This window comes from Chrysemys picta, chromosome 1 (assembly GCF_011386835.1).
Source record: "Chrysemys picta bellii isolate R12L10 chromosome 1, ASM1138683v2, whole genome shotgun sequence".
NCBI classification, from domain to species: Eukaryota; Metazoa; Chordata; order Testudines; family Emydidae; genus Chrysemys; species Chrysemys picta.
The window spans coordinates 288807796-288827395 of NC_088791.1; the positions used below are offsets into that span (position 1 = coordinate 288807796).

Consider the following 19600-nt stretch of genomic DNA (forward strand, 5'->3'; position numbering starts at 1 on the left):
TCGAATCTGTTTATTAAACAGTGTATAACAGCAGAAGTCTGTAACAGGAGGAAAAATATAAATGTGCACAACCTAAGCATATTTATTTTTCTTCCCAAAGGACATTAGTTCCATTTTCTCTATAACAGCCAAGAAAATTTCCACAGGAGGGATATATTCTACGACAAGTTTGTAGAGCATTGTATATAATTCTAACTTGAGGCAACTTTCTAGAGTTATCTCCTGAAAATGGATCGAAAAGAGAATGATGGCATTGTGATGTTCTCCTGGTGTTATCTGGACCGGTGATCTGCTTGGTCACGCCAATCCTCAGCTCTGGGAGCCAGCCTGACCCTGCTCTGCTGTGAGAACCCCCACTTCTGGGCTGTTCATGCACAGCCTCTAGCATGTAAGCTGCTCCCAGCTACGTGAGTGAGCACTTTTAGTCAGCCACTGCTTGGATCGTGCAACCGAATGATGCTAGCCAGTATGTCTGGTCCCAGACACAACCCTAGGAACCTCCATCTTGCAGTGTCCAGTTATGCCCTCTGCACACAGCAAGCTTATATGAGTTTGTCAATTTAACAAAGAAATTTATATGTACCAGGCTTGTTATCCCAAGGGAAGTCTCTGATAAACTTCAAACCAAACACACTGCTTCAGGTCAAATAAACAAACAATTTTATGAACTACAAAAGATAGATTTTAAGTGATTATAAGTCAAAACACAACAAGTCAGATTTGGTCAAATGAAATAAAAGCAAAACACATTCTAAGCTGTCATTCTAAGCTTTCAGTGCTCTTACAAACTTAGATGCTTCTCACCAGAGGCTGGCTGGTTGCCCTTCAGCCAGGCTCTCCCCTTTGATCAGCGCTTCGGTTGCTTGGTGGTGGTGTCTGTAGATGGAGGTGGAAGAGAGAAAACTTGGCAAATGTCTCTCCCTTTTATCATGTTCTTTCTTCCCACTTGGATTTGCCCCCCTCCCCTTCAGAGTCAGGTGAACATTACTTCATCATAGTCCCAAACTGACCAAGGGAAGGGTGGGTGACTCACTCAAGAGTCCAACAGATACTTTGTTGCTACTTAGGCCAGTGTCCTTTGTTCCTGTGAGGATGGGCTGGGTTTGTCCCATACATGACCTGATGAGGTGTGAACTGCCTCTCTGCTCCTGGAGAGTTTTGCCTCACCTTATTTTAAGCCATGAGCACACATTTCAGCCTCATAACTATATACAGGAAATTAAAACCTATAACATTATTATAACAACAATGCTCAGTGCATCATGAGCCTTCCGAAGACACCCAACATGACAAACTTTGCATTGGATACCACACAATCATATTATAAGGATGAACGTGGGGGTGCACGGTGTTCCTCCGAGGTACAGAGCATCACAGGCATACAATGGGACATATGAAAAACAAATATTCAATACAAACATTTCCTCCTTTGTATCATACGTATCCTCTGTTTTTCTCCCTTCTTTAGGATCCAGTTCAGAAAAGCATGTGTCTCTTTCAATATAACTTCTTTAAACTTTGTGCTTAAACTTTGACTTCAATAGGATTTAGATGCTTGCTTGTAGTTAACAATGTTCTTAAGTGTTCTTTCTGAACAGGGATGTTTTCCTAAATCAGAGTCTTCATATTTTTTATTAAGAATGTGTGTGAAAACAGGATCTGTGTTTTCTTAAGAGATTACCTTATCCTGCTGCTTATTCCCACTTTAAGCCTTTATTCTCTATTTTTGACATCATTATTATTTCTACAGAAGCAAATGGTCGTCACAAATATTAAATCAAGTAGTGAGTAAGTTAGATGACATCTGTTGACTTTGGGGGCCATCTGTTAGGTTGGGAAATTATGTATAGGATGTTCAATTTAAATTATGTTAATTGTAAGTACAATGGGACAGTGTAATGAGATGTTTTGGGGGGCTGAATCTCTTAATTCCACCCATGCAAATCTGGCCTAGAACCTGAAATTAATGGAGTTATACCAGTGTAAACCAGTGAGAGATCAGAATTAGATTTAGTGATGCATTCTTTAGTTGTTTGGGAAGCAGGAAAATAACAACCCTTGAATGGATATGGTGGGTATTAGATTAAAAGGTGTGCACTTTTAGGCCCTGATTTCGCCAGGCACTTAAGCATGTACTTCACTTGAACAGGCCTTAAGCATGTGCTTAATGTGCTTTGAGGAATCGGAGGGTTGGACTATAAATTCATGGGGGTAAGGACCTTCTTAATGGTATTTTAACAGAACCCAGCACAAAGGAGCTCTGACCCTATTTAGGTCTCTTGGGTGCTACTGTAATATGAATACTAAATACTAATATAGGTTTTTATATAACTGATGTGTTTGTGGGACAGAATTTTGGGGATACATTTCCACAACATACTTCATCTTGCCTGTTTTTTTCTCTTATCATCAAACCTATATCCGAATTTCAGATGTCCAATTTGTATGATTTTAACAGACTCAGATAGAAAATTATATTGTTTGAGTCAATTTTTTTTTGCACAAATTCACAACATTTTCCATATAGAACAAATGTCAATTTTTCTCTCAATTCCAGTTTGTTATTTGAAATGTAGTCTAGCAACCTCCCTCTTTCCCTCTTCTGCCAACCCTCAAAATGCCATGTACACCAGCCCTTCTTCAGATGCCTTCTCTGAGTTGCCCTCATCTTCCACATCAAGTTTAAGCTCCTTCATAGTTCTTCCCATCAAAGACCTACATGGTCTAGCTCCTTCCTACCTCTCTGCTTTCATATATTTCCCCTCATCCCCCTTGCCCTTTGTGGTTTAACTGACCCACACAGCTAACTGCCCTCTTCATTTCCTCACTCCACTCTCATCTCTGCACCTTCTTCCATGTGTCCTCCAATACCTGTAACCACCCCCTGCCACATTCTTTCTTTCAAAAGGCCCATGGCCTTCTGTCTGCTTCCCCTTCCTCAGCCTATTAAATGATGGTGTGAAAGAAAACACAAGAGCTCATGTATGAGAGAGAGGGAGAAACAAGTTATGGTCAACTACAACATCACTCCTTACTCAGTCATTGGCTTTAGTTGCATCCCATTCCCACCTCCTTCATCTGCTTATTGTCTAATTCAGTTGCAGTTCCCTCAGAGCTGATTTGGGCCTTTTCTCCTGATTTGTTCATAAAGACCGTAGCAGAGTTTGAGTGCTATATAAATAACATTATATGAGACATAGACTCTGAACTGCATAATGTAAGACTATGGACCTGATTCACCTTGGCATAACTCCAGTTTTATGATAGTCCAATTCCATTGGAGTGAGGCTGGAGTAACAGTGGTGAATAAAGCAATTTGTTTTGTTTTCTTTTCCCTCCCTCAGCTCCAGTAACTATATTAACCATAAAAGAGAAGCTCATGTGACCATGTCACTTTTAGTGAAATTCTTTTGGAAAAAAAATATATTGTATGGCCCCATTATACAGTGACATCTGAAAAATAATCAGAATGCCAAAATAAAAATGCCCTATTACAATGTGTACTTTGGCTATGCATTGTTTTAATACACGAGGAAATCAAAAGCAGTAAGGCTTTGTTTTGTTTTTTTTCAAACTTCCTGCTGAATCAGCAGATCATGACAAGCAACATGCTAAAAGCATGAGGACAGATTAGATCTCAGTCACACCAGAATACATCCAGAGCAACACCGTGAGCTTCAGTGGATTTACTAAAGATTTACATGGGTGGAACTGAGAACAGAAATGTGACCATCATCTACTTGTTTCAGAATAACTACAAATCTTTTTTTGGAAAATATCACAAGTCTGCCTGGGACATTGTTTTAATATTCTTTTGAGATGGAATAATCATTGTTACACTCTTTATAACTAAAATACAAAACTTAGAATCATTGCAGCTACATGGAATCGGTTGTTGCATGAAGATAATGCAGATTTTCAAAACATAACAAGAAAAATATTTTCTTATTTATTTTATATTTGCTATGTGTGAGTTTGTGTTGTCAAGGCAGTGTGTGTAATTTCACAGTAAACGCAAAATAAAATTCCCTGTTCAATGTCTCTACTATTCACAGCTCCTCCAAAAATGCATTTCTCCTCTTCTCTTTGTGTTACTGATTTGTATCAACTTTGTGGTTCATTGTAGCAAATTCTGAACAATGATGTATGATATCAATTTTCTACGACAAGTACATGAAGAGCACATACACAATGCTGTACAATCGTTGTGCTGTGAGCCATACACTATATTCAGCAACACACAATAGACAGTTGAGAGGTAGCCAACCCAGGCATCCTGTGACCAAAAAGGAGGAGATATCCAATATTTCTTCCCTTTCAAACATTTTTAACTACTTATTTAGGAAATTTTAACACGTTTACAAAAACTTCCCCAGTTCAAGATCTTTGTCTTACAGACATGCTTCCAGGTGTTAAGATGGGGTGGGGATGGGGGAAGAAGGGCCAAGAGCCACTGTCTCTCTTTTGATTCCTTCTTCTAGCTGCTCGAAAGATCCTTGCTGTGACTTGGGGGGGTCCCCATTGGTCAAGCAGTGTACATTGCATATGTGCTTCTCTAAGAAGCCTCTGTTTTCTTGATGGGCAATTAAAGCTCGCTGGGCCCTCCTTTGTTACAACTGAAAGGCTGGTTGTGGGTGTTCTCAATCTCAGAACATATTTCAGTAACACATAAAGCAATACTTCATAACTTCACATACATACATGTATATTAATGTTCAACAGATCAAGATTTTTAAAATGATATCTCACAAGGTATACTGTGTACAAAACTTATAATCATATTGGAGCGGTGAATATAGGGCAAAGTGTCACAGAGTGATCCTGAAACATTTTGTGAATTCATGTTGGTTTTTGACAAATTGTTTCGGTTGAAAATTCTGGAAAAAAATGTAAACATTTTGTTTTGAACTTTTTGAAAAGAATGATTTTTGAAAAGAATTATTTTTTTTTTTCAAAATGACTTTTGTTTCTAAATGTATTTATATTTTATTTGAATGACAAAAAATCCTTAAAATTGAAATGAAATATTTTGAGTTGAAAAAATATTTTGTTTAAACTAAATATATTTTTTTCTGAATTACCAGTGAACTGAATATCTGCTCAGCTCTACACATGAATTCACATAATGTGGTTATTACTATCATCATAAAGAAAAAATATCCATATCACTTCCCCAAGATTTATTTTTTTCATACAAAAAGAGACTTACAATTCATGCTTGGGAATGTTTTTTATCAAGTGAGGATTTATTTTCACACTGTTTGTATTAATATTCAAATTTTTGTCCCCAAAATACAAGGCAAATATTATTAGTTTCATGCACAGCCCTACCAATTACACAGTTATTTGCATATGTTTTAATTTCTTTTCTACTCTGCCTAGAAATATGGATCCATGAATTAGGAAAATGTGCACTCTTCATTTTGTTAGGTAAGATGCAAAGTGATTGAAAAATATTGCAGCTCCTGTCTTGTGTTCTATGTACAGTTCTTAGCTGTTCTTAAGAGAATAATATTTTATCTCTCAATTTATGTACAATATTATTACTCTTATTGATAATGCTTTGTAATATATAAACTTATTTATCCATTTATGCACATGCAATGTTTAAATTTCTCTGAATTTACTATAATCTGCCCAGTCTTTCTATTCAACATAACCTATTTTGTTGCTTTCAAGTGCTTTCTGTTTTGTCCTTTATAGTGTTCCTTACCCACTGCCCAACTCCAGTGGCTTCTGTACTTCATGACATGCTAAGATAAGGTAAGTTGCACTAGCTTGATCTTTATAAAATATTTTTCTTTTTTGTATAGAGATGATTCAGGAAAAATAACTGATTGCTGTCAACTTTATTCAAGTAAGGTCATTATTTTGCAAGAAAGATTTTAAAAAGATTCATAGATTCTAAGGCCAGAACGAACCACTGTGGCCATCTAGTCTGACCTGTATAACCGAGGCCATAGAACTTCCCCAAAATAATTAATAGAACATTGATTTTTTTTCTAAAATCTATCTTGAATTAAAAATTGCCAGACATAGGGAATCCACCATAACTCTTGGTAAATTGTTCCAGTTACCCCCAGTGTTAAAAAAAATGTACACCTTATTTCCAGTCTGAATTTGTCTAACTTCAACTTCCAGCCACAGATTCACGTTAGACATTTCTCTGCTAGATTGAAGAATGATTATAAAATATTTTTCCTCATGTAGATACTTATAGACTGTAATCAAGTCAACTCTTAACCTCTTTGTTAAGCTAAATAGATTGAGTCAATGAGCTCTGTCACTATAAGGCAGGTTTTTTAATTCTCTAATTATGCTCTTCTCTGAACCCTCTCCAGGGGGGAGGAGGGGGAAGGCAGCGCACTCGGGGAAGAGGCGGGGCCAGGGTGGGGATTTGGGGAAGGGGTCCAATAGGGGCAGGGAAGGGGTGGAGTTGGGGTGGGGACTTTGGGAAGGGGTTGGAATGGGGGCAGGGCACTGGCGGGGCAGGGGTGGAGTCGGGGCAGGGCTGGGGGCAGGGGGGCGTGAGCACCCACAGGCGCCGGGAAAAGTTGGTGCCTATGGACACCAGAATAGGTCACAGAATTCCATCAGTGTTTGCGCCAGTGCCAACTACACAGGTATAATAACCTCTCTACTTCTACTCGAGATTCCTCTGTTTATGTATCCAAAGATTGAATTAACTCTTTTGGCCACAGTATCACACTGGGAACTCATGTCCAGTTGATTACCCACCATAACCCCCAAATCTTTTTCAAAGCCACTGCTTCTCAGGATATTATGTAAGTATGACCTACATACTTTGTTACTAGGTGTATAATTTACATTTATCCATAATAAAAAGCACATTGCTTGTTTGCTTCCAGCTTATCAAGTGTTCTGCATCACTCTATACCAGTGACCTGTCCTCTTAATTATTTACTACTCCACCAATTTTTGTGTCATCTGCAAACTTCATTGGTGATGATTTTATATATTCTCCCATGCTATTGATAAAAAATGTTAAATAGTGTTGGACCAAGAACCAGTCCCTGTGGGATCCCATCAAAAATTCACACATTAAATTATGATTTACTATTTATAATTACATTTTGAGATCTATCAGTTAGCCAGTTTTTAATCCTTATAATGACTGCTATGTTAATTTTAAGTATGCAGTGTTGTTGTAGCTGGGTCAGTCCCAGGATATTAGAGAGGCAAGTTGGGTAAAGTAATATGTTAATTGTAATTTTATATCATTCTAGTTTTTAAAATTATTGTGCAGTACCAAACCAAATGCCTTACAGAAGCCTATTACATCAAGACTACTACCTTAATCCATCAAACTAGATATCTTTTTTAGATGAGATTACAAGTTAGATAGACTAGTTCTATATAACATAAACTCATCTATTTATTCATCTTCATGCATAGTTTCACAAGCATTTTTCTGAGAAATGTTGTGTGATACCTCCTTAACATGGGGTTGGAGCTCTGTGGCAACTTGTCCTATCTCCTGGACCTGACAAAGCCCTCTTCATACAGTCTGAGTCCAGAGGGAGGCTGGGGATGGTCTTCCTCATGGGCAGCAGGTATAATAGGCAAGGGAAGGCAGTATCTCCCCTAGCACAGCCGTCCTGCTGCCCGACACCTGGCCATGGTGTCCCCCTCCACACCCCTCCCTGCTCTGATGCTTCCCAGAGGCTCCCACGGCCTGCTGATGCTGCCTGATATGAGTCTCCTCCTTTCCTCTCCTCTCCTCCATTCCACCCTCCTCTCCGTTTGGAAGTCCCTGCAGCTGCAGGCGCTTCCCCCCTCCTCACCCTCCATCCCCTCAGGGCACGGTGTGTGTGTGTGTGTGTGTGTGTGTGTGTGTGTGTGAGGATGCAAGCGGCAGGGGGGAGAGTGAAGAAACGAGGGGAGGGGATCTCTGAGTAACTTTACACAGTGAAAAAGCCTTCCAGACCAGAGACTTAGGGCTTGTCTACTCTTACATTTTATAGCGCTCTAACTTGCGGGCTCAGGGGGGTGAAAAATCACCCCCCTGAGCGCAGCCAGTCTGAGCACTTTACAGCACTAGTGTAGACAAGCGCTGAATGTTGGGAGCCATGCTCTCAGCGCTTGGAGATTATTCCCTCCTGGAGGTGGATTACCAGGAACGCTGGGAGAGCTCTCCACGCGCGACCACACTCACACTTCAAAGCGCTGGCACGGGAGCGTTACCTTGGCAGCGCTTTGAAGTTTCCAGTGTAGACATAACCCTTGTAGCAGAGATCACTGAATTTGTTAAAGGGCAATTAACGTGGTAATGAAGACATTTAACAGGCATTTACCAATGCCCAGGAAGCCTTTGGCCACATTCAGCTGGCTTTTATATTGAATGAAAATGTGTTACTGGGGTTAAAAACAGTTTCCAAATGACCTGTCAGTTATTCTCTGTACCAAGCAGAAGTATTTTTGACTAAGCTCGCTCAAGAAGGAGCTGACATAGCCAGTGAGTTTATTTCTTAATCTAGTCAGTTTTTTCAAACCTAGTTTAAGTAAATGAGTCTGGCAGGGAATTCTGTGTAAGAAAAGTTATTAAACTACTGCCTTAATGCAGGATGTCAATGGCAAACACTTTTTAAAAGGAGAGATTAAGCTTCTGTTTGGCGCAGGTAACCTGGCTTTTCGTCTCTCTCTATACAGCATACACTGAACTCCCTGCCATGCAGAGGAGAATCCATCTGGCAATTGATCTATAACTGTTTAGTTCTCTTGGGGAATGTTATAAGTCAGGGATCGGCAACCTTTGGCACATGGCTCGCCAGGGTAAGCACCCTGGCGGGCCAGGCCGGTTTGCTTACCTGCCGCGTCTGCAGGTTCGGCCGATCGCGGCTCCCACTGGCCGCGGTTCGCCACTCCAGGCCAACGGGGGTGGCAGGAAGTGGTGACATCCCTCGGCCAGCACTGCTTCCCGTAGCCCCCATTGGCCTGGGATGGCGAACTGCGGCCAGTGGGAACAGCGATCGGCCAAACTTGTGGACGCGGCAGGTAAACAAACCAGCCCGGCCCGCCAGGGTGCTTACCCTGGCGAGCCACATGCCAAAGGTTGCCGATCACTGTTATAAGTGTTTTAAGGTGTAAAGGGGGAAGGGTCTCATGGCAGGGTGGGGTGGGTGGCAGCAGGGTGAGGAGGCGAGCCAGCTGCATGGCAGGTGGGGGTCTTGTGGTGGGGGGCGGGTCTGGCAGGAGGATGAGGAGGCAAGCAGCAGATGGGCAAGCAGCAGGTGGGCAGGGGAGGAGGTGAGCGGAGGGGGGACCTCATAGGGAAGGGTGAAGAGGAGAGTGGCAAGTCAGCAGTGGGCAGAGGTGGGGCCTGGGGCATAGCAAGGGTGGAGTGGGCGGGGCTGTGGAGGAAGAGGTGGGACAAGAAGCTAGCCAGGGGAAGTTTCACCCACTGCCCATGGTCTTACTGGGGTGAGGCCAAGGGGATGCAAATTCTCTTCCCTCCATCCCTCTGGATCTTACCTAGAAAAGGTGATATGCCCTCAAGCTTAGCTCTGCAGAATAGACTTCACCAGTGGTCCTGGGGTCAGCTATGGCTGAACAGCTGTGTGTGTGTGTGTGTGTGTGTGTGTGTGTGTGTGTGTGTGTGTGTGTGTGTGTGTGTGTGTGTGTGTGAGAGAGAGAGAGAGAGAGAGAGAGAGAGAGAGGAGGAGATCCAGAAGATGCAGCACCAGGGATCTGGGAAAGGGGAGACTGGAGCCAGTCCAAAGGCAAATGTCCTTCAAGAAGAAGGTATGGGGGTATGCAAAGTTTGGGGGCATACCTCCTGGCTTCCCTGTAGAGCTAGGCAGGTCTTCTTCTCCTCCCTCTGATTGGACGATCTGGAGGAATCGCATGTGGATACTTTCATCCAAAAGTCCTCTCCAGTGGCCCATTGGGATGAACTTCTTTTTTTCTAGAGATGAAATCTTTCAACTGAGCATCCAGCTGTAACACCCAGGGGATGGGGGAGAAGAGTTCACATGGGTGGGGGTGGGGAAAGATGCGGCAACCCACCTGTAGTCCTAGGTAGGCCTATTTTATCCCAGACACTCCAGCCTCTGCAGTCTGATGGTCAGACTGCTCCCTAGCTCTCTCTGCCCCATTATTCCCTTTAACTATCTAATTAGCCTGAGAGATTGTCTGTCTCTTTAAATCCTTCTAAGACTTTGACCTCCCAACAGCTGGGGAGGGGGGCTTAGTCATTTCTGGAGAAACCTGCTTAACAAGCCTAATAGGGGGTCTAGCCATCCCATCACAGCAAATGGCTCCAGCATTGTTTAGGTGTTGGAGCAGCTGTTATCAGCTTACTGTCTACCTTCCTGCTGAGTAACTACATGCAGCTAACCCCTTCTTGAATTAACCCTTTGTACACTCATAGTAAACAACACAGCAACAATCACACAAATAGATGGAACATAAAGTATTACAGGCAGCCCAATATCCTTGACAAACATAATCTTAAAAACAAACAAACAAAAACTTCTCAAAGTTCTAGTGGAGCAAAATAAAGTTCTAAACTGTAAACGAAAAATCCATTTATTTGTAGTAAGTTATTCATAATGTAGCAATGTTTTCTGATTAAATAAGTTAATGTACAGCTTGTGACATAAAAATAAACAACTTACTTTTTGAAAGGCTGTTAGAGCTGGTAAATAGCTATGAATAAAAATAATCATAATTCATAATATGAAATCTCCATTTTATATACAGCGCACTGAGTATGCTAGACTGTTGACCTGAGAATATTTTGTATTTTTCATTTGAAGATCTCAAAACCCTTGAGAAAGGTGATTCTCTCCCCCATTCTACCAAAGAGAAAAGATAAAGCACAGAAGAGTTAAGTGACTTGCCAAGATCACAGAAGTATTTTAGGACCACCAGGGTTGCCTGCTCTCATTATTTTATCATGAGTCTCATGATAATTATTGTTTTCCTTAAAGCCCCAGCTCCAGGAGTCAAGCGAATATGTGACCATTTCAGCCTTCATTCTTAAAGAAAAAGGAAGATTCTAGCCCTTATGGCTGTGGAGAAAGTTTCAAAATGTGACCCCCATGCAACCTAAAAGTTCAAAAAGCTAAAAGAAAATAAAAAGAACACCAATCTATTATTTTTTTATATAATCTCACGATTTTAAAGCCAATCGCATGATTTTTTGTGAGCCTGACTCATGATTTTTGAACATTTGGGGCTGGCAATACTGGACCACAGATTTGACCTTTGACTCCTCCCCTGCACTATTATGCACAAGTTTCATTCTGGCCAAGTGGGAAACATTATCTTTGGGACAGACTGTTTTGTTGCCTAGACTGAAAATGTGAGAAACTTCAAATGCATTTATTTTCATTATTATGAAATCAGGGTGGGGTCAGTATCCTACAACTTGCCAGCCAATAGATTTGTAATATGCAAATATTTTCACACAGCTTATTCTGTTCACTTTGGAGATCCCCTCAGAACTAAATTCTGTTCTCACAGTTACTCTGCAATTACATTAGTGTAACTCCTATGTTTTCTACAAAGTTTTTCTGGATTTAGCAGAGCAGGATTTGGCCTTAAGTTTGTAATTCAGATTTTGGGATGTTTTGGCATTTAGTGTCATTAGACTGACAGTGGGCCTGTTGTTATCATGTGCAGCACCTGCAGTTTGACCTTTTAGTCATTTGACTCCTAGTCAGAAAAGTTAGGCCTCCGAAGTGTGACCTGGATGCCAAGTAATTGTCCAAAAATGAATGCCAGGAGTTAGACCAAATGTTTTCTCAGCAGAACTCAGCAAAGCCACCGGAGAGAGCATAAAATACTCTCCACACAGGTCATCCACAGAAAACAGGAAGGTAATGGGGAATATTAAAGTGAGAAGGAATGATATCAGAAATTCCAGCTGTAATCATTATTCAGGCAAAGCTCCCATTAAATTCAAGTGAAGGCCAGCAAATTCATGCTTTTTTGAGTAGCTGACTCAAGAACTTTTCCTTTCTTCTGGACTCCATAAACTTACCACTGACAAAGACAGTTTCTCCAATAGCTATTCCTTTTCTCATAATCCTTACTTAAAAACATAAACCTTGGTCATCCTAGGAGAAAGCACCTGCAAAATTCTAATTTATTTTAAAACTGATTAGGGACAGACAGTAGACAAGCTCCAGGCACCCAAAGCTGCTCTGACAAAGCCAGTTTATAAACCAGCCGTAGGCCATTTGGAACCAGTTTTATTTCAAGTTACCTTGGTCTTTTGCCCACACTGTGGGGCAGATCTCCTGCAATCTCGTTTAATTTGTTGCAAATCATTGATGAACCCAGCTGATCTCTGGAAAGATTGTCTGTTGATCAATGCATCAGTGGGTGTTGTCAGCAGGAGGTTACAGTGATTTACTAATCTGGTTTTTGGTTAGATTTCTAACAACCTACTGTGAATGTGCAATGAGAAAGATTTAGGGTTTGTCTTCATTGGCTGCAATAGTTTGCTCAAATTAGTAGACTCAAATTACAGTGCTCAATCCAGCCTGATCGGAGTGTGGGCAATCACATTTCAAAACAAAACTGGAGTTATACAAAATGATTTGATTACAGCCCTGAGTGACTGGATTAGCAGAGAAATTGGATTAGCTGCCAAGAAATTGTAATTTGCGCTGTTGAATACCCACTACATTAACAAGTTTCAACCCAACATCCTCTGCTCCACAATGGACCAACTAGCTTGATCTTACAGCACCACTTAACTTGAGCTACAGATTTTTGTGTGTGGACAGGAGTTGAGTTAAGGGTAACACTCAAGTTATAACTCAAGCAAACTGTGCTGTGAAGATTCATCCTAAGGGTCATCTCATATAAATAGTACTGATGCTGCAGCCAAAGTTTCCCCATCTATTTCAATTCTAAGGAAGTGGGGATGAAATTTGGCACTATTCCCTTCAGTGAAATTCTGCCTCCCCTACTGTACCATAGTACACCAACAGCCCCATTCATTTTTGTTAGACTGCTTTAGGACTAGGTATTACTCAACATATATAAAGGTAACAGAATTTGGCATCCTTGTGACTACAGGTCTATAAGGCCCCATGGGTCTAGCACCCAGGCCTCAGAGTTGCCAGGCACCTTGCCTCTCCATGATACCACCCAGTAGCAGCTGTAACTAGTTTGTGCTCTCCTGCCCATGACACACTATGGACACAGAACATGGAAAGTCCCACCTGAAGAGGTGAGAAAGGCAGAAGACGTATGGCTCCTCAACCTATATAAATCCAAGGAGTAGTCCAGGAGGTGTCCAGGCAGCAGTGTGGATTGCTTATAGTTGTCAAGAACATTTCTGCTTCTTTTGTTGTCCTTGGCTTGATTTGGACTTCATCACCTGACTTGGATTCTGACCCTTGGTATTGATCCTGGCCTTGAATCTAACTGTGAACTCCGTTGTTACTCCCAGCCTCAGGTTTGACCCATGTCTGACACTTTGTCCTGACTGATCTTGTTAGAATTCTGGTAGGCCAGATTGTGATACCCTTACTTCATGAATGGTACCTTACACAAGTGGTGTACTTGCATTTTTTAAACAACATGCACCTTCACAGTTTATTTTCTTTTAGAGCTTGCCTTCACTGCAGTGTTAGCTTGAGATATAATCTAACGGAATTCCTGTCCACACACATCTCTATCTTGAGGGAAGTCATGCTGTAAACTCAAACCAGCTAGGTCATCAGGAGGTGAGCGTTGAAGCTGGAGTGCTCCTGATGCTTTAACTAGTAATGCAGTGGAGATGCAGCAACTCTAGTTAAATTAATCAACTGCTAATCATAGAATAATCGGAGAGGAAGGGAGCTCGAGAGGCCATTTAGTCCAGTCCCCTGCACTCCTGGCAGAACTAAGATTATCTAGATCATCCCTGACAGGTGTTTGTCTAACCTGGTTTTAAAAATCTCCAAAGATGGCGATTCCACAACCTCTCTAGGCAATTTATTCCAGTGCTTAACAACCCTGGTAGTTAGGAAGTTTTTCCTAAAGTCCATCCTAAACCACCCTTGCTGCAATTGAAGCCCATTGCTTCTTGTCCTGTCCTCAGAGGTTAAGAAGAACAATTTTTCTCCCTCCTGCTTGTAACAGCCTTTTATGTACTTGAAAACTGTTCTCATGACTCTCTTCAGTCTTCTCTTCTCCAGACTAAACACATTCAATTTTTTCAATCTTCCCTCATAGGTAATGTTTTCTAGACCTTTAATCATTTGTGTTGCTCTTCTCTGGACTTTCTCCAATTTGTCCACATATTTTCTGAAATGTGGAGCCCAGAACTGGACACAATACTCCAGTTGAGGCCTAATCAGGGTGAAGTTGCGTGGAAGAATTACTTCTTGTGTTTTACTTACAACACGCCTGCTAGTACAGCCCTGAATGATGTTTGCTTTTTTTTGCAACAGTGACTCCTCTTTAGCTTGTGATCCGCTATGATCCCACAGATCCCTTTCCACAGTACTTCTTCCAAGGAAGTTATTTCCCATATTGTATGTGTGCCACTGATTGTTTCTTCCTAAGTGGAGTACTTTGCATTTGTCCATATTGAGTTTCATCCTATTTCCTTCAGACCATTTCTCCAGTTTGTCCAGATCATTTTGAATTTTAATCCTATCTTCCAAAGCATTTGCAAACACTCACAGCTTGGTATCATCCACAAACTTTAAAAGTGTACTCTCTATGCCATTATCTAAATCACTGATGAACATATTGAACGGAACTGGACCCAGAACTGATCCCTGCGGGACCTCACTCAATATGTCCTTCCAGCTTGACTGTGAACCACTGATAACTACTCTCTGGGAACAGTTTTCCAACCAATTATGCACCCATCTTATAGTAGCTCCATCTTGGTTCTATTTCCCTAATTCGTTTATGAGGAGGCAGTATCAAAAGCCTTACTAAAGTCCAGATCTACCACATCTACTGCTTCTCCCTCAATCCAGAAGGCTTGTTAATCTGTCAAAGAAAGCTATTATGTTGGTTTGACATGATTTGTTCTTAACAAATCCATGCTGTCTGTTACTTACCACCTTGTTATTTTCTAGGTTTCTCTATTATCTTTCCAGGTACTGAAGTTAAACTGACTGGTCTATAATTCCCTGGGTTGTCCTTATTCCCCTTTTTATAGATTTACACTATATTTGCCCTTTTCCAGTCCTTTGAAATCTCTCCCATCTTCCATGACTTTTCGAAGATAAGCACTAATGTCTCAGAGATCTCTTCAGTCAGCTCCTTGAGTATTCTAGGATGTATTTCATCAAGCCCTGGTGACTTGAAGACATCTACCTTGTCTAAGTAATTTTTAACTTGTTCTTTCTGTATTTTAGCCTCTTGCTCCTACCTCATTTTCACGGGCAATTGCTACTAACCTTTTTGGTGAAAACTGAAACAAAAAAGTCATGTAGGACTTCTGCCATTTCCACATTTTCTGTTACTGTTCTCCCCCCCACCCCCCGCCACCCCATTGAGTAATGGGCCTACCCTGTCCTTGGTCTTCCTCTTGTTTCTAATGTATTTGTAGAATGTTTTCTTATTACCTTTCACAGCCCACACCCACACCCTATGTCCTGGGCACCGTGAGGAGTCATCTTAGATGGAGGTACTAGGAATCATAGGAAAGAACCCAGACTGTGTGAGGAGAGAGGAGAAGCCACTCCAAGTAGCAAGCACTAGGGGAGGAGCTATATTGAGAACACCAGTAGAGTCCAGAAATATGACACATTTCTCTTATTCCTGTATCTGCTTTAATACTTAAGTTCCCTGCTGTTTTCGATAAATATCCATCAAAACTTTTTACTTAAGGAAATACTCAAAACTGCAGTAGAAGAGAAATTAGGCTACTCTACATGAGTATATGAGTTATGTTTTTTTCCTTAGCTGTGACTATTGAAATATACATTCAAGCAGAACTGTAGTAAAACTGTTTCAAACTAAACTGTAGTAAAACTAATGGGGCATAGTTTTTGTTATGTACAGGCTTGGTGATATCTGTAGCTATAGTGGTGACTTCTGATGGCTAGGTCCTTTCTTTTTGATTTGTATTGGAGTATCCTGGGGGAAAGGAAAAGAGAGACTGATCTTGTTTGGCTATAGCCTGTCTGTTACAGTGCTTACAGTTACTGGCTTTTTTAAATTGGATTTTCTAAAGTGTTTTGATGTCTTAAATTACTTTTCAGAGCTTAATTTCCACAAAAGCTTATGCCCCAAATGCTGCTTGTTTTGTAGAGCTGGCTTTACAGGTTGGACCAAAGAAAACTACACCTGAAAAAAGGGGAGGGACTGAATTTTCAGAAAGTAAAATTCCGATGTCAGTTTGTATAGGATTTTACATATGAATCAAATTAAAATGTATACAACACTGAATATGAAATATGAAAAGACAATTTTTTGCCCTGAAATCTACTCTTCTTCCAGCTAGACTACATAAGACTAAACCAATAGAATTGGGCTTGTAGAGAAACAGATACAAACTATATTTAAGCACCTCCCATGGGTTCTAAATGTCAGTGGAGTCCCTGTGGTTGGAAGACACTACTGCTCGCCCACCTGGATTCGAACTGCTATGTCATCAATGGTCCCTTTTTAACTGATTACAGACTGTGCAAGGCCTCTGTGCAGCACTGTTGGTGTCTTTGACACAAACTAAGCTGCAGGTGTGGTGCAGAACAATGATACACATTGTCAAGGAATGTCCACTATCCAAATTCAACGGTGGGCTCCGAGAACTCCACTTGGCCACTAAGAATGCTATTCCTTGGCTCAACAGATAGGCAAATGCTAAATAAATAAATGGCTTGTACTGATCTCTGAAGTTCTCTTATCTTCTCAAACGTTTTCCTACTGCCTCAAGCCCTCTTTCTGCAGTATTAATAAATGTAGCTCCTTAGTAGAAGAATGGTAGAGTTCAGGGCTTTTCAGCAGGTCAGTTTCTACTGTTAGAGAAAAATGATACCATGGGTTCAGGTCAGATACAATTTGGCTATTTACACTCTGTGTCTTATGCTGAGTTAGGTTGAGAATATGCCTAAACCTCCTGTTACTTTTATTCTCCTCCACTAGGAAGCTGACTTCTAAGCCCTAGAACTCTGGCTAGAATACAAAAATGGACTTAGGTGTCGCAATGCTCAGCACTGTCTCTGGAGTAACTTGTAGGCCCCCAGAAAATGACTAGAAAAACTCTGTGGTCCAAAAAGACTGAGTAAAGTGCTAAGGAACCCTATAGAATGGATGGGGACAGGGAGTTGCCTAAGAATGAGATCCATAAAAGCCAGCACACTAGATGGGGAGCTGTCTAAGCTAGCCAATGGATGATGCTGATGAGAGGGGTATATCCTAAGCTCCTCCCCTTTCATGGGACTAGACACCCAGGCTTAGACATTTATTTCTGCATGCAATTCACAGCTGGCACCCCGTCCCCTGGCACCAGGTGGCTTAGCTGCCTAAGTGACTACTTATGAGAATGAGGGAGGCACCTGCCTCACTCCTCCCAAAACAGATAGTGGTGCCCATCTTATAGCTTTTAATGCAGTAGTTAGAGCACTCACCTGGGATGTGGAAGACCCCAGTTCTCTTTTCCCCTCAGATGTGGCGGGGGGGAAGGTGTGAGACCTCAATTCAAATCCTGTCAGGTACATGCTCTAACTGCCGAGCTATGGGATAGCCTGATGTGGGGCTTCATCAGTCTCTCCTGGTGAAGTTATTTCACTGTGTATAAATCCTTAGTCACTGCAAGAAAGGAAGTGGGAGAGAGGATAATTCTATAGTCCAGGGGTTAGGGAACTGATCTGGGAGACTCAGGATCTGGTCCCCCATTCCTGTGATTACGTACACAGTGGAACAGTTTCAATAGAAGAGATTGAGGGAGCACCCTTCTTTTGCGCCTGTCAAGGCTCCTTCCCCACTCTGAACTTTAGGGTACAGATGTGGGGGTCTGCATGAAAACTTCTAAGCTTAACTACCAGCTTAGATGTGGTCCGTTGCCACCACTCCCAATGTGCTAATTCCCTTCCCTGGGTAGCCTTGGGAGATTCTTCACCAATTCCCTGGTGAATACAGAACCAAACCCCTTGGATCTTAAAACAAAGAGAAATTAACCATCCCCCCTCCTTTCTCCCACCAACACCTGATGGATCCAAATCCAACCCCCTTGGATCTAAAAACAAGGAAAAATCAATCAGGTATTAAGAAAAAGGCTTTTAATTAAAGAAAAGAAAGGTAAAAGAAAACCCTCTGGGAGAGATTAGCATACCAGCTACTCTCACAGACAACAGAGTCCAAACACAGAGGATGTTCCCCTGGGCAAACCCTCAGTTACACACACACACAAAAAAACCAAATACCCAATTTGACTATTCCTCTAATTGCACAACATAGGTTATAAAGAAATAAACATAAACCTATTTATTTCCTTCACTAATACTCACTACTTAATAAGAGGCTGAATTCTGGAGCTTTCCCACTCCGGTCCAAAGTGAAACTCAAAAGACAAAGGGAACTTTCCTCCTTCCCTTTGAACCATCTTGTCCTCCCATTGGTTCCTCTGGTCAGGTGTCAGCTAGGCTAGGTGAACTTCTTAACCCTTTACAGGTAAAAGAGGCATTAACCCTTAACTATCTGTTTATGACAGCGCCACATAAGAATATTCAGTAGCCCAATGCTTAGTGCACTTTCCTAACAGGATTTGAACAGGGGACTTCCACACCTTTTTCCTCCTCAGGCGGGGGGTGGGGAATCTGAGGTGAGTGCTCTAACCAGTGTATCAAGAGTTATATAAGGTGGGCACCTCCTCTGTCCAGATGTTTGAATTGGACCTGATCCCCTGGTTCATGAATTGCCTGGGGATATAGGTGTCTGGACACCTATAGCGAGTCAGCAGTGCATATGCCTAGAACTGGAAACTTTGACCCTGAAAACTTTAAGTGCTGAGAGAGTTTAGGGGCCTACAGAGTTAGGCAGGAGTTTTGTGGATCATAGCGGAGCTTAAATCTGGGGTTTATGCACTTAAATACCTTTGTGGGCCTGAGCCTTTATTACTGCTCAGTTAATGTATAACATTAATGTATAACACCGGTATCATAAGTGGGACACTGCTGTTGGAAAAAGGGGCAACAATGCACCTTTTATTTTAATGGTGATGAGTGGTAAAAATACATTATAATCCTCTCCTGGACCACTCTATGGTCCACAAGAGTGGTAGGCTTCATATGTTCCTCCCTCTTCAATGAGTATGTGGAATACTACCAATGCATGCTGCATGGATAGCAACTCTTTGCCTATTAGTCTTCAACTACACTGGCAAACATGCACTGACTCTATCTAGTAGCTAGATGAGTAAATGACTATATAGCCCAGGAGTCTCAAACACGCGGCCTGCGGGCCGCATGCAGCCCGCGAGATTATTTTCTGTGGCCCGCGAGCTCCTCACGGCCCCCCGGCCATCCTCCAGTGCCCCCCCCCCTGCCATCCTCCAGCATTTATCTAGAGCAGCTCTGGCCCAATGCGCACCGGGGGTAGGGCAACTCCCTGCCTCTGCGCCGCTCCAGGAAGCGGCTGGAACCTGGGGGAGGAGGGGCACAGGGATGTGTGTGTT

The 19600-nt window shown here is 41.8% G+C and overlaps 1 long non-coding RNA gene across 3 annotated transcripts; it reads right to left on the reverse strand.

Moving 5' to 3' along the window:
* Positions 1-637: 637 nt before the first annotated feature.
* LOC122172409 (uncharacterized) lies at positions 638-18618 on the reverse strand. 3 transcript variants are annotated; one of them, XR_010597770.1, is made up of 4 exons: positions 18435-18618; positions 17556-17736; positions 9794-9957; positions 638-876 (listed from the first exon to the last, which is right to left on the reverse strand). It is a non-coding gene; the product is annotated as an uncharacterized LOC122172409 (long non-coding RNA). The 3 variants fall into 3 exon arrangements; XR_010597771.1 differs by lacking the exon at positions 638-876 and adding an exon at positions 10638-10668 and having other exon boundaries at positions 9013-9957; XR_006172717.2 differs by lacking the exon at positions 638-876 and having other exon boundaries at positions 9015-9957; positions 18435-18613.
* Between the last annotated feature and the right edge of the window lie 982 nt (positions 18619-19600).